This window comes from Arachis ipaensis, chromosome B3 (assembly GCF_059453495.1).
Source record: "Arachis ipaensis isolate K30076 ecotype BB chromosome B3, ASM5945349v1, whole genome shotgun sequence".
Taxonomy (NCBI): Eukaryota; Viridiplantae; Streptophyta; class Magnoliopsida; order Fabales; family Fabaceae; genus Arachis; species Arachis ipaensis.
This window is the reverse complement of record NC_142438.1, coordinates 129,780,712-129,795,640: the sequence shown is the minus strand read 5'-3', so window position 1 is coordinate 129,795,640 and position 14,929 is coordinate 129,780,712. Positions and strand designations below refer to the sequence as shown.

At 41.7% G+C, this 14,929-nt stretch overlaps 1 non-coding gene across 1 annotated transcript; it reads left to right on the top strand.

Annotated features, from left to right (window-relative positions):
- Positions 1-1,415: 1,415 nt before the first annotated feature.
- Positions 1,416-1,522, top strand: LOC148572449 (small nucleolar RNA R71). The gene has a single exon (XR_015908664.1). It is a non-coding gene; the product is annotated as a small nucleolar RNA R71 (small nucleolar RNA).
- The last annotated feature ends 13,407 nt before the right edge of the window (positions 1,523-14,929 follow it).

The window sequence follows — 14,929 nt, the reverse complement described above, 5'->3', positions numbered from 1 at the left end:
CTTCTACGACGCCATGCGGGAACTTGAACGATCAGTCTGCCAATTGTAAGGCCATCTTTGTTGGTTTAGGTTCCTCAATCTTCATCTTTCTCATCATAGCTACCGACATCAAATTGATGTTGGCTCCTAAGTCACAAATAGCCTTTTCCACTGTGATTTCCCCTATAATACAAGGGATCTGAAAACTCACAGGATCCTTCAATTTCTGGGGCAGTTTGTGCTGAATGATAGCACTACATTCTTCAGTTAATATCACAGTCTCGTTGTTCTTCCAGCTTCTCTTCTTAGTCATAAGCTCCTTCAAGAACTTGGCGTAGAGTGGCATTTGTTCTATTGCTTCAGCAAAGGGTATGTTGATTTACAATTTCTTGAAGATTTCCAAAAATCTCGAAAACTGATTGTCATCTCCCTTCTTCTTTAATTGCTGAGGGTATGGGACTCTTGGGGCGTCTGGCTTCAGCACTTCTTCCCCTTTTTGTGAACTCAAAGTGGGAACTCGAGCTTCGTCCTGCTCTTCTTTCTCTTTATTTGAGTCCTCTTCTTGTGGTTTTTGGAGGGTTTCCTTCAGTTCCTTCCCACTCCTAAGGGTGATAGCCTGACACTCCTCCCGTTGTGTTGAGCTAGTATTGCTGCGAAGGATGTGGCTAGAAATTTGCTTGAATAAGTAGCCAATTTGTGTCTCAAGTTTCTTGATGGTAGCATCCTGATTCTGCATATTGGACATCACCTCTTCTCGGAATGCTTTACTATCTCGAATCTCTTTGCTTATGCCTTCGAGTAGATTCTCAATCCTTGAGATTCTTTCATCAAATGATGATAGGTCAGGCTGAGGAGGGTTATTCTGGCCTTGATATGAATGTGGAGAGGTGTTGTTATGGGGGTGTTGATATGGTCTAGATGTGAAGTGTTGGTGGGCTGCATTGTTTGGATTTGGGCGTCTTTGATCAAGGCTTTGGTCTTGTTAATTTCCCCACCCAAAGTTTGGGTGATTCCTCCATCCAGAGTTGTAGGTCTTGGAGTATGGATCATGGTTTTACCTAGGTGAATTCCCAATGTAGTTGGCTTGCTCCTGACTACCCTCTGCTTCTTCATTCACTCCTTCTTGGGTTGTTGATGAAGTGGAGATTGCTACTACTTGGTTCCTCTCCATCTTCTTGGTGAGGTCAGCCAGCTGCTGGATAATGAGCTTGTTTTGGGCCAGCAGAGCATCTACATTGTTTAGTTCCATTACTCCTCTTGTGTTCCCTCTTTCGGAAGCATAGAAATAGTCGTTCTCTGCTACTGTTTCAATGACATCTATGGCCTCCTCAATGGTCTTCTTCTTGTTCAAAGATCCTCCGGATGAATGGTCTACGGCCTTCTTTGACTCATAAGAGAGCCCTTCATAGAAAATGTGCAGCTGCACCCATTCATTGAACATATCTGGTGGGCACCTCCTTGTTAGGTCTTTAAACCTCTCCCATGCTTCATATAGAGTCTCACCATCTTGTTGCCTGAAAGTTTGGACCTCAGCTCTCAGCCTATTGATTCGTTGAGGAGGGTAAAATCTTGCTAAGAATTTGTTCACCACATCTTCCCAAGTTGTCAAGCTCTCCCTTGGGAAAGACTCCAGCCACTTGGCTGCCTTATCCTTGAGTGAGAATGGAAATAAGAGCAGTCTATAGGCGTCAGGATGAACACCGTTAGACTTCACTGTGTCACATATTCTCAGGAAGGTGGTTAGATGTTGATTGGGGTCCTCTTGGACACTTCCTCCGAACGAACAGTTATTCTGAACAAGGGTGATGAGCTGTGGTTTTAGTTCAAAATTGTTGGCATGGATGGTTGGCTTTTGAATGCTACTTCCACAGTTTCCTGGGTTTGGATTAATGTATGAGCCTAAAACTCTTTTATCCTCCCCAGCATGATTTGCTCGACCTCTTCCGCCATGGTTGTGAGTCTCTTCTTCGTGATGGTTTTCTATGTTTTCTTCCATGTTTGGTTCAAAGTATTCCTCAAAGTGTTCTTCCTCTTCTTCAGCACCAACTACACGTTTTTCTCTTGCCTCCCTCCTTAGTCTAAGGAAGGTTCTCTCAGGTTCAGAATCAAAGGAAGTTGAAGCCCCGCTTCTTCTCCCTGTCATACAACCAACAAGCACAAGCAAAGAGAATACGTGCAGAAAGTATATCTGTCAGAATTACTGTTAGTGTGAGTGATGCAATATATCAAACAGTTAGTGGGTTAGTGAGATGAATGGTAAATAACAAAGAAAAAGTAGGGGGAAGGGAAGAAATTAACTAAAACAGGAAGTAAATGACTCAAACAGAAAATTAAATCAAACAAAAATAAAATGCTCAATCTAGTTATCCTCCAACCTAATCATTGTTGATGCACAATCAATCCCCGGCAACGGCGCCATAAACTTGATGTACGAAAAACTTGTCTCATAACAAATTTCCTTCGGCAAGTGTACCGAATTTGTCGTCAAGTAAAAACTCACAATAGAGTGAGGTCGAATCCCACAAGGATTGATTGATCAAGCAACTTTAATTAGATGAATGTTCTAGTTGAGCGAATCCAGGATTTGAGTTTAGAATTGTAGAAAATAAAATGGGGGGAAGGTAAATGAAAGAAAAATTAAATGCTAGAATTAAAGAACTGATAGTAAATTACTGAAGTAAATTGCAGAATTGTAAATGGAAATGGGGGAATTGCTCATAAAAGTAAGTAACAGAAAATAAAGAGAATGGGTAAGATCAGAAATGGGGAGTTCATTGGGCTCAGGAGATGTTGAATTCTCCGGATCAATTTTATTTTCATCTCTTCCTCAATCAATACACTCATTGATCTCCTTGGCAATCTTAAGTGATTGACTTACAATTTCTTGTAATTCAATCTCTCAAATCTTGACCAATAGCCAATTTCTTGGTCAATTGCTCATGAGAAGAGATGAAGTATGGTCACTGATTATACCACATGCATTTCCCAAATCAAGTGTTGAGAGGATTATAGTCACATATCCATCCAAACCCAATTTGGTCCAGCATGAGAAAGCATTTCTAGTTTGATCTCTTCATTCCTCTTTCAAGGTTCAGAAGAGATCCAAGTATGAATAGCTTCTTTTCCAAGATAACTACCCAATTGGATGAAGACCGAAAGCTTTCAAGTAAAATCAAGAGAAAAGATAGAAGAAGAATAATGAAAACTAGTATTGATCCATCAAATTACAACAGAGCTCCCTAACCCAATGAGAGGGGTTTAGTTGTTCATAGCTCTGGAAAATGAAAACAAAGATGGAGAATACATGATGATACTAGAAGTGCAGAGAAAGTAAATACCGAGAGTAATTCTATGCCAAGAGGCTCCCTATATTTTCCAACTCCTAAATGATTCAAAGCTACTCCTATATATACTACTCTTCTACTCTTCTAGTTGGTTCTTCAAGTCTTGGGTCTGGGCCTTTGGATCTTGAGTTTGAAGCAGTTATCTTCTTCATTGGGCTTGGCTTTACTTGCAGATTGAAAGTGTGAAGTGGGCAGAGACTTTAGCTCAGGCGTTAGTGGTGTTAACGTTCAGTAAAAATATGGGTTCGAGAACGTTAGTGACATTCAACTTTTTCACTAACGTTCCTTACCCAAGTAAGAGCCACGTTAACCTCAACGTTAGTGGCACAAACGTTTGTGGCAATGTTTGTGCCACTAACGTTGCCTCTTTGTCCTTTGCGCACGTTATTGGGACTCAACTTTCCCAATAACGTTGAGAAGCCTCCCCCTTCCCTACGTTAGAGTCCATGTTAACTTAGTTAACGTGGCTCTTTTAACGTAGGCTTGCCAACCTTCAAGAACGTTAGTGACACTTAACATTGTCACTAACGTTCCAATGTGCCCCTTAGCTCCCACGTTAGAGTCCACGTTAACTAGGTTAACGTGGCTTCTAACGTGGCCATGCTAGCCATCTCCAACGTTAGTGACAAAGTTGAGTGTCACTAACGTTGGCTCAACATTCCCTTATCCACGTTAGCTTCCACGTTAACTAATTTAACGTGGGAATTAACGTGGCTCATGGTGGCATGTGTGGGCTCCTTACAACGTTAGTGACAATGTTGGGTGTCACTAACGTTGGCTTCACCTCCCTACTTCACGTTAACTTCCACGTTAACTTAGTTAACATGGGAGTTAACGTGGCTTATTGGGACTTGTGTGGGTTCCTTCCAACGTTAGTGACAATGTTTAGTGTCACTGACGTTGTCGACCACCTTGTTTCCTCATGTTAGCTTCCACGTTAACTAGGTTAACGTGGCCTAGTGTGACTTGGCAACGTTAGTGATAATGTTGAATGTTACTAACGTTGGCTTCCCCCCTTTCTTCTTAACGTTAGAGGCCACGTTAACTAAGTTAACGTGGTGACTAACGTGGCCACTTATGAGCTTGGTCCAACGTTAGTGATAATGTTAAGTGTCACTAACGTTGGCTCCATTTCCTTTCTTCCACGTTAGAGTTCACGTTAACTTGGTTAACGTGACTCTTAACGTGGGCAATGATGGCTTCGAGAGCGTTATTGGCAATCACTTTTCTCATTAACTTTGCAAGTTACTCCAATTCCACGTTAGTGTTAACGTTAGTGTAACTAACGTAGCCACTAATGTGGTTCTTCTTTGCTTCTTTTGTCCTGAAATCAAGCAATAAAGTGCATCAAAGTTCTAGTCCAAGTCATGGGAAACGCAACATCCAATTTGTCCTTAAATTCATGCAAAATCCTCATGAAATCATGTAAAGTGCACAATGTATGCTTGAATCAAGATGTAAGTGAATATCTACCCAAAACTAGCTTATTTCCTAAGGAAATGCATGAAACTACCCTAAAAACAGTAAAGAAAAGGTTAGTGAAACTGGCCAAAATGCCCTGGCATCACAAGCACATAAAAAGGAGATAGTTCAGACCAGGGGTGTTTGTTCTTCTTTATAACTCCAGACTGAGGCTCATGCCAGGAAAGCTGAGATCTAGATGGGAAGGTCCCTATAGAGTAGAAAAGGCAAAGCCATATGGAGTTTTTCACCTGCGTCATCCTTCTAGCTCCAAATTCATCAAGGTCAACGGACATCGCATAAAGCTTTATCATGGTGAGAAGGTGAAGGAACACAAAGAACTAGAAGTCTTCCTCTTGGAAGACCCACCAACAGAAGCAGAATGAGCCTGAAGACCGTCCAACTTAAGGACGTAAAAGCAAAGTGCTAGGTGGGAGACAACCCACCATGGTATGATCGTTCCGTTTCAGTCTTAGTTTTGTTTTATTTTATTTTACTTTATTTTTTTAAATGGCTCTTCCCATAATCTCTGCATATAGCCTGCATTTGCATTTGCACTCTGCATATATAAAAAAAATGCACGCGACGCGCAAGCATCGCTGACGCGTCCGCGTCATATGTGCATTCGAAACAAAGAAGAAAAGAAGCAGAGAGTCACGCGGGAGCATGGCTGGAGGCATGCCTAAGGCACACGCAAGCCCACGCGTACGCGTCCCTGGCGCATCCGTGTCACTTGAAAAATCAGCCCTCCATGCGTGCGCGTCACTCACGCGCACGCGTGACCCTGCGAAATCGACGTAAAGAGGTGTATGGCAGAGAGTTATGATGGAGTGGGGCTGGAATGGTGATGGAAACATAAAACCCATCACGCATACACGTCACCCACGTGTACGCGTCATTTTTCCAAAACAGGCCACTCACGCGTGCGCGTCCCTCACGCGCACGCGTCACCCTAAATTTTGGCAATATCCGTATGAAACAGAGAGTTGTGCGTGCGCGAGGCTGCACTCGCGCCAATAGCACAAATCAGATCACGCGTACGCGTCACTTGAAAATAGCACTAACCACGCGTTCGCGTGCTCCACGCGTCCGCGTCGCATGCGACGCACAGTTTAACTAGACTTGCGCCAGAATTCCTATCTTTTCTTCCCCAATCCTAATTTTTTCTTCTCCCTTCTTATTTCTTTCTTCTTCATTCTTTCTTCTTTATTCCTTCTCACTTTTTACTTTCTTCCCTTTTCTTTTTCACATCCATTATCAAGGTTCTTTTCTTTTCTTCTTCCCTCCTTACTTTTTCATTATTATTTTTCTTTTATTCATGTTCTCTTCTCTTTTTTCTTTTTACTTTCATTATCTATGTTTCCTTCTTCTTTCTTTTTTCTTTTTCCATTATTTTAATTGGTGTTAGAAATTTCATTGGGTGATTGTTTTATTCTATATTTTGCTTGTGGAATATTAAGGAGTTGTTTGCCAATTATGAATTATTTTAGGGTTGCTTGCATGTTCAAATTCAATACTTTCAATAACATATTTACCATGCATGCTAAGTGTTTGTGAAAAAGCCCGTATGGCATTATGCATTTTTTTTAAATCATTCTATTCTTCTACTCTAATGCCTGTTTTTCACAAAACCCCTTTTTATATTTTATTGATTGAATATAATTGTCAATACAAACATATTGTTAGTTTGAAACACTTGATAAGCAAAATTGGGCATTTAATGCTTAATCTATGCCACTCATGCCTTTGCCAGCATGCCAATAAACATCTTGTATTTACTTGCCATAACATGCACTTGCTATATTTCCATTGATGAACTTTTCACATGTAGTCGCGACCATGTGTTAACGACATCCTTCTTTACCGTGCATTGATTATCACTTGTACCATCCTCTTCCTTGCTCTAACCCTTAGTGTTAAAGTTACTTTCTTTTTCCCTTTTCAGGATGGCCACCAAGAAAGGTAAAGAGAAAGCTACTCCTAAACCACCGGCAAGGAAAGGAACAAAAAGAGCACTAGTTGCGGAGCCATCGTCAACAGCAGTAAAGCCCTCAACAAAGCGAATCAAGAGGATCATCAAGGTCGATGAAAAAGAGAAAGTCTTTCCAGCAAAGGACACTGCGCGGTTCACTAACCGCTACTGTGAGCAGATGTTCCCTATCCTGGCTGAGAGGAACTATAATAATGAGTAACTTCTCTTCCTCCCGACCAACATTGTTGAATTTGTTGAGCCCCGAATTGAACGAAGACAATGGGGATTCCTACGGAGACAGCCACGGTAGGTCAATCTTTCATGCGTAGTTGAATTCTACTCAAACTTTCACATGCCAACCCTGCAGTCTGTCTATGTCCGTCAGAAGCAAGTTCCCATAACTAAAGAGGCCATTCAGTGAGCTTTAGATCTTCCGCCTGCTCTAGAAGGATTGGACGCATTCCAAAAAGCCTCATTCAAGCGCCAGACATACCAATTTGACCGAGACGCCGTTCTCAGAGTTATAGCACAACCTGGCAGCAGATGGATCTATGGATACCATCGATCCTGACCTAAGAGCATATTGGCTTCAGCACTCACCTTGGAGGCTCGAGTATGGGCACAGATTATGTCCTATTACGTCTTTCCGAGAACTCATGAGTCCTCCTTCACTGCAGACATGGCTGTTCTACTCTGGTGTATCCTTACAGACCAACATCTCAATTTACCAAGACACATCCGGAATGCTATGAGACACGTACAGATTGCGGGCAACCTACCTTTTCTCGCCTTGGTTTTAGATCTAGTCTCAGCAGCCGGAGTCTCCTACAGAGCTGGGGACACCAAGGCCATGATTCCACGGGATGATCAGTACGTCCCTAACGGGAAGTATATCAGACCTCCAGCAGCCACTACTAGCCGGCCTGCAGAACTGGATGAAGATATTCATTCTCCTTCCACATCACAAGCACCTTCAACAAACCAACTGCTCCATCATATACTTGAGAGGCTAGACCGGCAAGGAAAGCGAAGAGAGCACCGTAACAAGCGCATATTTACATACCTCAAGGAGCTACTTGTTGGTAACTGGTGCACAAAATTACAATCACACTTTTGTAACTCCGCACAACTAACCAGCAAGTGCACTGGGTCATCCAAGTAATACCTTACGTGAGTAAGGGTCGATCCCACGGAGATTGTCGGCTTGAAGCAAGCTATGGTTATCTTGTAATTCTTAGTCAGGATATCAATAATTCTCATATTTAATTGTAAAAAGTAAAAGAACATGAAATAAATACTTGTTATGCAGTAATGAAGAACAGGTTGGGGCTTTGGAGATGCTTTGTCTTCTGAATCTCTGCTTTCCTACCATCTTCTTCTTCATGCACGCAAGGCCCCTTCCATGGCAAGCTTTATGTTGGGCATCACCATTGTCAATGGCTACTTCCCGTCCTCTCAGTGGAAATGTTCCAAATGCGCTGTCACCGCACGGCTAATCATCTGTCGGTTCTCGATCATGTCGAAATAGGATCCATTAATCCTTTTGCGTCTGTCACTATGCCCAACACTCGCGAGTTTGAAGCTCGTCACAGTCATCCCTTCCCAGATCCTACTCAGAATACCACAGACAAGGTTTAGACGTTCCAGATCTCAGGAATGGCCGCCAATAATTCTAGCTTATACCACGAAGACTCTGATCTGAATCATGAGGCTAAGAGATATGCATTCAATCTAAGATAGAACGGAGGTGGTTGTCAGGCACGCGTTCATAGATGAGAATGATGATGAGTGTCACGGATCATCACATTCATCAGGTTGAAGTACGAATGAATATCTTAGAATAGAAGCGAGCGTGATAGAATGAAAAACAGTAGTAATTGCATTAATTCATGAAGAACAGCAGAGCTCCTCATCCCCAACAATGGGGTTTAGAGACTCATGCCGTAGAGAATACAATATGAAACATGTAAAGTGTCATGAGGTACAAGATGAATCACTAAAAGTAGTTTTTATAGTAAACCGGTGACCTAGGGTTATAGAAAATGAGTAAGCTAGGGTGTTGAGTGTAAAAATCCACTTCCGGGGCCCACTTGGTGTGTTCTTGGACTGAGAATTGAAGCTTTCATGTGTAGAGACTTTTCTTGGAGTTAAACGCCAGCTTTTGTGCCAGTTTGGGCGTTTAACTCCAGCTTTTGTGCCAGTTCTGGAGTTAAACGCTAGAATTCTTGAGCTGACTTGGAACGCCTGTTTGGGCCATCAAATCTCGGGCAAAGTATGGACTATTATCTATTGTTGGAAAGCCCAGTATGTCTACTTTCCAACGCAATTGAGAGCGTGCCAATTGAGCTTCTGTAGCTCCAGAAAATCCACTTTGAGTGCAGGGAGGTCAGAATCCAACAGCATCTGCAGTCCTTTTTCAGCATCTGAATAAGATTTTTGCTCAGGTCCCTTAATTTCAGCCAGAAAATACCTGAAATCACAGAAAAACACACAAACTCATAGTAAAGTCCAGAAAAGTGAATTTTAAATAAAAACTAATAAAAATATAATAAAAACCAACTAAAATATACTAAAAATATATTAAAAACAGAGCCAAAAAGCGTATAAATTATCCGCTCATCAGTAACCAACCACCTGAAGAAGACCCAGATACCCCGGACTCTACTTCATTTACCAGCATAGGGAGCCATGACGGTCCCGATTGTGGAGATACTGCTACCAGCACCCCTTTGTTCCTGACTGATGGCACCGATGACGGTGCCAAGCTTTAAGTGTGGGGAGGTCGGTCAGTACCTGACTTCTGGAGGTAATTTCTCTTTCTTAACACCAATAAATTAGTTATTTTTCTATTGTTTAGGATAGGATAGATTTCATAGTAATAGGTAATTGCATGCATGTTGATAAACCCATATTTTATGATATATAGTGTGCTCAATTCAAGAGATTTATTCAATCTTTCACCCACTTATTCATGAAAATTGCATGGTTTTACTTTCCCTTCCTTATTATGTGATATATGTGAATACATGTTTTCTATGCTTTGAAATTATTTATTTTAATTACCTTTTATTACCATTCGATGTCGTGATTTGTGTGTTGAGTAGTTTCAGATCTTCTAAGGCAGGAATGAATTAAAGGATGGAAAGGAAACATACAAACATGGAAGGAAAGCACAAAACGGAGTTTTTGAAGAAACTGGCAGCGACGCGAACGCATGGACGACGCGGCCGCATGCTTAGTGCGAAAAGACAGTGACGCGAACACGTGACTGACGCGGACGCACGCCATGAGCAGAACACAGATGACGCGGACGCATGACCAAAGCGAACGCGTGATAAGGAAAACTCCAAATGATGCGACCGCATGACCCACGCGGACGCGTGACAGACGCCATGCACCAGAAATTACAGATTAGAGGTTATAAAGTGGGGGAACGCATCCATTCAGAAGGAGGTCTCCAATTATTCACTTTTCATAGTTTAGATGTAGTTTTTAGAGGGAGAAGTTCTCTCCTCTCTCTTAGGTTTTAGGATTAGGATTCCTTATTATTTCAAGTTAGTATTCCAACTCTTTATCAGGTTCAATATTCCTTTTACTTTATATTTCTCTTTTGCTTCCGGATATTTTCATGCTTTCCTTTAATTACTTTTGTTGCCAAATTGGCTTATGAACCATTCATGTTTAGATTTGATTTTCTATTTAATATAATTTGAGGTATTTCAGAATTATGACTGCTTTCCTTTATTCATATTAATAATTTATATTTTCTTCCTTTTGGCTTTAGTTGATTAATTGGTAACTCTTGAGTTGTCAAACTCATCGTGATTGATAATTGTTGTTTTTGCCAATTGAATTAAATTCCAATAACTCTAGTCCTTTCTTAGGAATTGACTAGGACCTAAGGATCAAGCTAATTGGTCCACTTGACCTTCCTTTACTTTAGTAAAGGCTAACTAAGTGGGATTAAAACTCAATTCTCATCACCATTGATAAGGATAACTAGGATAGGACTTCCAATTTTGCATACCTTGCCAAGAGTTTATTTTACAGTTATTTATTTATTTTATTTGTCATTTAAATTACTTGTTCCTTACTTTCAAAACCCCAATTTACAAAACTCATAACCAATAATAAGAACATACCTCCCTGCAGTTCCTTGAGAAGACGACCCGAGGTTTAATACTTCGGTTATCAATTTATTTAGAGGTTTGTTACTTGTGACAACCAAAACATTTGTAAGAAAGGAATTCTTGTCAGTCTAGAAGCTCTACTTACAACGCGAATTCATTTGCGAAAATTCTAGATCGCGCGAGAGTTTCGCTCTTCAAAATGGCGCCGTTGCCGGGAATTTGCAAACGCGTGCCATATTATTGGTTATTGTAAATATTTTTCTTTTACTTGTTTATTTGTTTTTGTTTTCTCCTTTGATTTCTATTAGCTACTATGAATTCTCACCCCTCTCGCTTTGAGTTTGGTTCTAATATTGTTGAAGGGAACAGAAGTTATAGCAGGAACATGCATCAAGGTCAGAGAAGTCAAAGATGGATGGAGCCAAGAGGATTTGATCAACCCTTTAGGCAACAACACCCTCCAAGATATCATGGACAAAGACCATTCTACAACGCATACCAAGCTGATAGATATGGTGGACAACATTGTAACTACCAACAAGCCCCACCCTGTGCCTATAGACCATCCTCTCAACATAACCTTAAACCATCACACTCACAAGCTCCTTTTCAACATTCACCACCATACGATCCTTATTTACCCCAATTCCAATCCAATTACTCCCAAACACCACCACTTCCCTATACACCATGTCCAAATCCATCACCTCGAGAATCACAGGTTCGCCTAAAGGAAATAGTACATCAACTTCATACAACCCTTCATCAGCTGGAGCAAGCAATACATCAATTATCTTCCAGACGTTTAGACCCTCAAGAAACTCCAATAGCTTTATGTGGAGAATCTAATAACGAACGTAGCATGAAGGAGACACTAGAAACCCCAGTGGGCAGTAATGAGCATAACTTTGTTCCGGAACAATTGGAGGAAGCTCAAATTATCCAAGAAGAAGAAGTACTAATTGAAGATTTAGGAGATGCTGAACCTCCATGGGAATCCAGAGTTGTGAAAAATTCCGTCAAGGACGTTACAATTAATGCTAAGGAGGGCAGTGCACAACCCCCAAAGCAGGTATTTCATGAAGAACTAGACGGAATAACCCAAGACGCACGTTTCCTTGATGATGATAGTCTCAAGTCAAGTTCTCCTAGTAATGAACTTGCATCCGCAAGTGAATTCTCTGAGATTGAAGAACCTTATCCAAGTGAATACGAAGATGATGTCGAGGTAGATTTTTCTCAACCTCCAACTTATGACTTGAGTGATGCGGAAGATGTCGAAGACTTTGATCAAGACGTGATTGCATTTGAAGAATTTTACAAGGAAGCGGAGGAATTCACAGAAGATTACAAGGGAGTAGAACTTACAGAACCACTGGAAACACCTATCCCAAGGCCATTACCACCCAATACAAGCTTCAAGTGGGTACAATCCTTAACCTTTAACTTTATTTTTTCACTTGAATATGGTTTGCTTGAAACAGATGGCCAGCTTAGAGCTCTCTGCGGCTTTAAGAGTAAGAGGGAAATGGCTCGTACTCAGAGCTGGTGCACAAGGTTCAATAAGGTTCCACGCTTCAACTCGAAGTGCACGGATTGGTATCATGTTCAGTCGAATGGATCTCGAAAAACATTTGGTCTTCTTGGTGAGAATATAATTTCTAAACCGCCCGGATGAAAAAATATAGATCAAGACGAAGGCGGATTTAACAGCAAAGTTTGGGATCCCGGAATCTATTCTGACATTCGTCATCCCGGGAGCCTGAAAACTTGTTTGAAGCTACTCAAAGGCTTCACATGCCTAGTTTGGGACCCCAGAAGCTGTTGGCATTCCAAACATTGGTGGAGATTTCTGGATGAATTTAAGCATAAGCTGCCATAACAGGAAGCTCATCCAATGTCCAACTTAAGGACTTTAACTAAAAGTGCTAGGTGGGAGACAACCCACCATGGTATGATCGCTCGTGTTTCTATTTTATTTCGTTTTGTTTATTTTTATATTGTTTTATTTTCATTGAACCTGGATATTATTCGTAAGCATTTGCATTAGCATTACATACTGCATAACTGCATAATTGCATAAAAAAAAGAGAGGAAGGCGTGCGACGCGATTGCATCACTAAAGCGTTCGCATCAGTTGCGAAAAACACCTCCCATGCGTCCGCGTCATTCACGCGGCCGCGTGATCTGGAAATCGGCATCAAAATCCAACGCCCAGAAATCTGGGTTGGAATCGTGCGGCTGTTGTACGTTTAGCACAAAACGGCCCACTTGACGCGAACGCGTCGCGTGGATTGCACAATATCCCAAAGGAGACAGAGAGTTGCGCTGAAACGACGCTGGAATTGTGCGTTTAGCATAATTTCCAGCGACGCGGTCGCATGCCTCACGCGACAGCGTCATGCATCCTTTTACCCATTCCATGCGATCGCGTCACTCATGCGATCGCGTCAACCTCCCATCCACCCTAGCCACGCGACCGCATGCCCCACGCGTTTGCGTGGATTCAAATTTACTAACCTCCAGTGACGCGAAACCCTTCCTGTCGCACCCCCCCATTCCCCTTCTTCTTCCTTTTTTCTCTGCAACCCACCCCCCAACCACCACCACTCCCAGCCAACCACCTCCAACCGCCGCACCACCCTCGACCACCCAGCCACGACTGCGACACCACCCCCTTTCTTCCTTCCCTCTCTTTCTTCTCTTTCTCTTCTCTTCTTCCCTCCACCACCGCTGCCCCCCCCCCTCCGCAGCCACCACCACCACCGCCCCGCCTCCCACCACCACTACCCTTACCCCCATTCTTCTTCCACAACCCCCCTCCACCGGTCACCTTACCCGAATTCCCCCCGCCACCACAAACAGCCACCACCACCACCGCGCAGCCCTGTTCCGCCACCGCGCCACCGTGCCCCTCCCAGCACCACCACAACCACACCCCCGCCATCTCTTAGTTCCCTAGCTTAGTTCATACGCCTACCAGGTTCTGCCAAATGCCACCTTTCTTTCATTCTTAATTATTTGCATATTTTTTCAGTTATGTTTAAATTTAGGATAGTTAGAGATGTATGTTGTAGTGGATTCTAGGTGGTTAGGTAGCTAGGATGTGGTTAGTGGATTTAGGCCTGTTTAATTGCGCTGTTCTTGCTACTTGTTTTATCATTTTCGCAATTTTGCTGTTGCTGTGATGTTAGTACTATTCATATGCTGTTCTTTCCTGTTTCATGCTGCTTTTTACACTGCTTTTTCATGATTCATATTCCGTATATGTAATTGCAGCTTTACTTTAATTTATATGAACTATTATGCTTGCTGTTTATTACCCGGGAACATCCAATTTTAGCCGGAATGCTGCCTAATTTTCTGTAAATTGTTTTGATATTCATTCATGTTTTGGTTTTGGCAATTTGAATTTGGCACTCCTCAGCCTTTACCAAACCAATTCATGAATGCACGGGCCAGCATTCCTATTCATCTATTTTTCCCGGTTAATAAATCACATTATTTATGATTAGATTTCACTTTTCGCTATTTCTTTATCTATATGAATCATCAACAACTTGATTTCCTTGCTTGAATATGAGTTGTCTGTTGCTTCAAATTGTGAAATTCTTGTTACTTAGAAACCAATCATCATGCCACTTACTCTGTTTTTTTTTTTTACTAACTCACTGATTTTTGCTTTCTAACCTCTTTTTCAAGTTTAACCACTTTTAACCTTCTAACTTCCCCCTCTGCTTTTTGACTAACTCTTTCAATTTTTAACTCATGGCATGATTATTATTGCTCCTAATTAACAGGTATTCTCCTTATAATACATTTTGGATTGTAATCCCTCATCTCAGCTTTTTAACTCCGAAACAATCCAAAATGCACAATTATTCAACTCATTTCATAATTCTACTGCTCCTTTGCCACTTTGTGCTTATCTTGTTATCTGCCTACCTGTTTTCCTGCTTTTATTATATCTTAGATTTCTGTTTTTCAGGATGTCTGACCCTCAGCGTAAAGGAAAAGGCAAGGCAACAAATGGCAAACGGAAA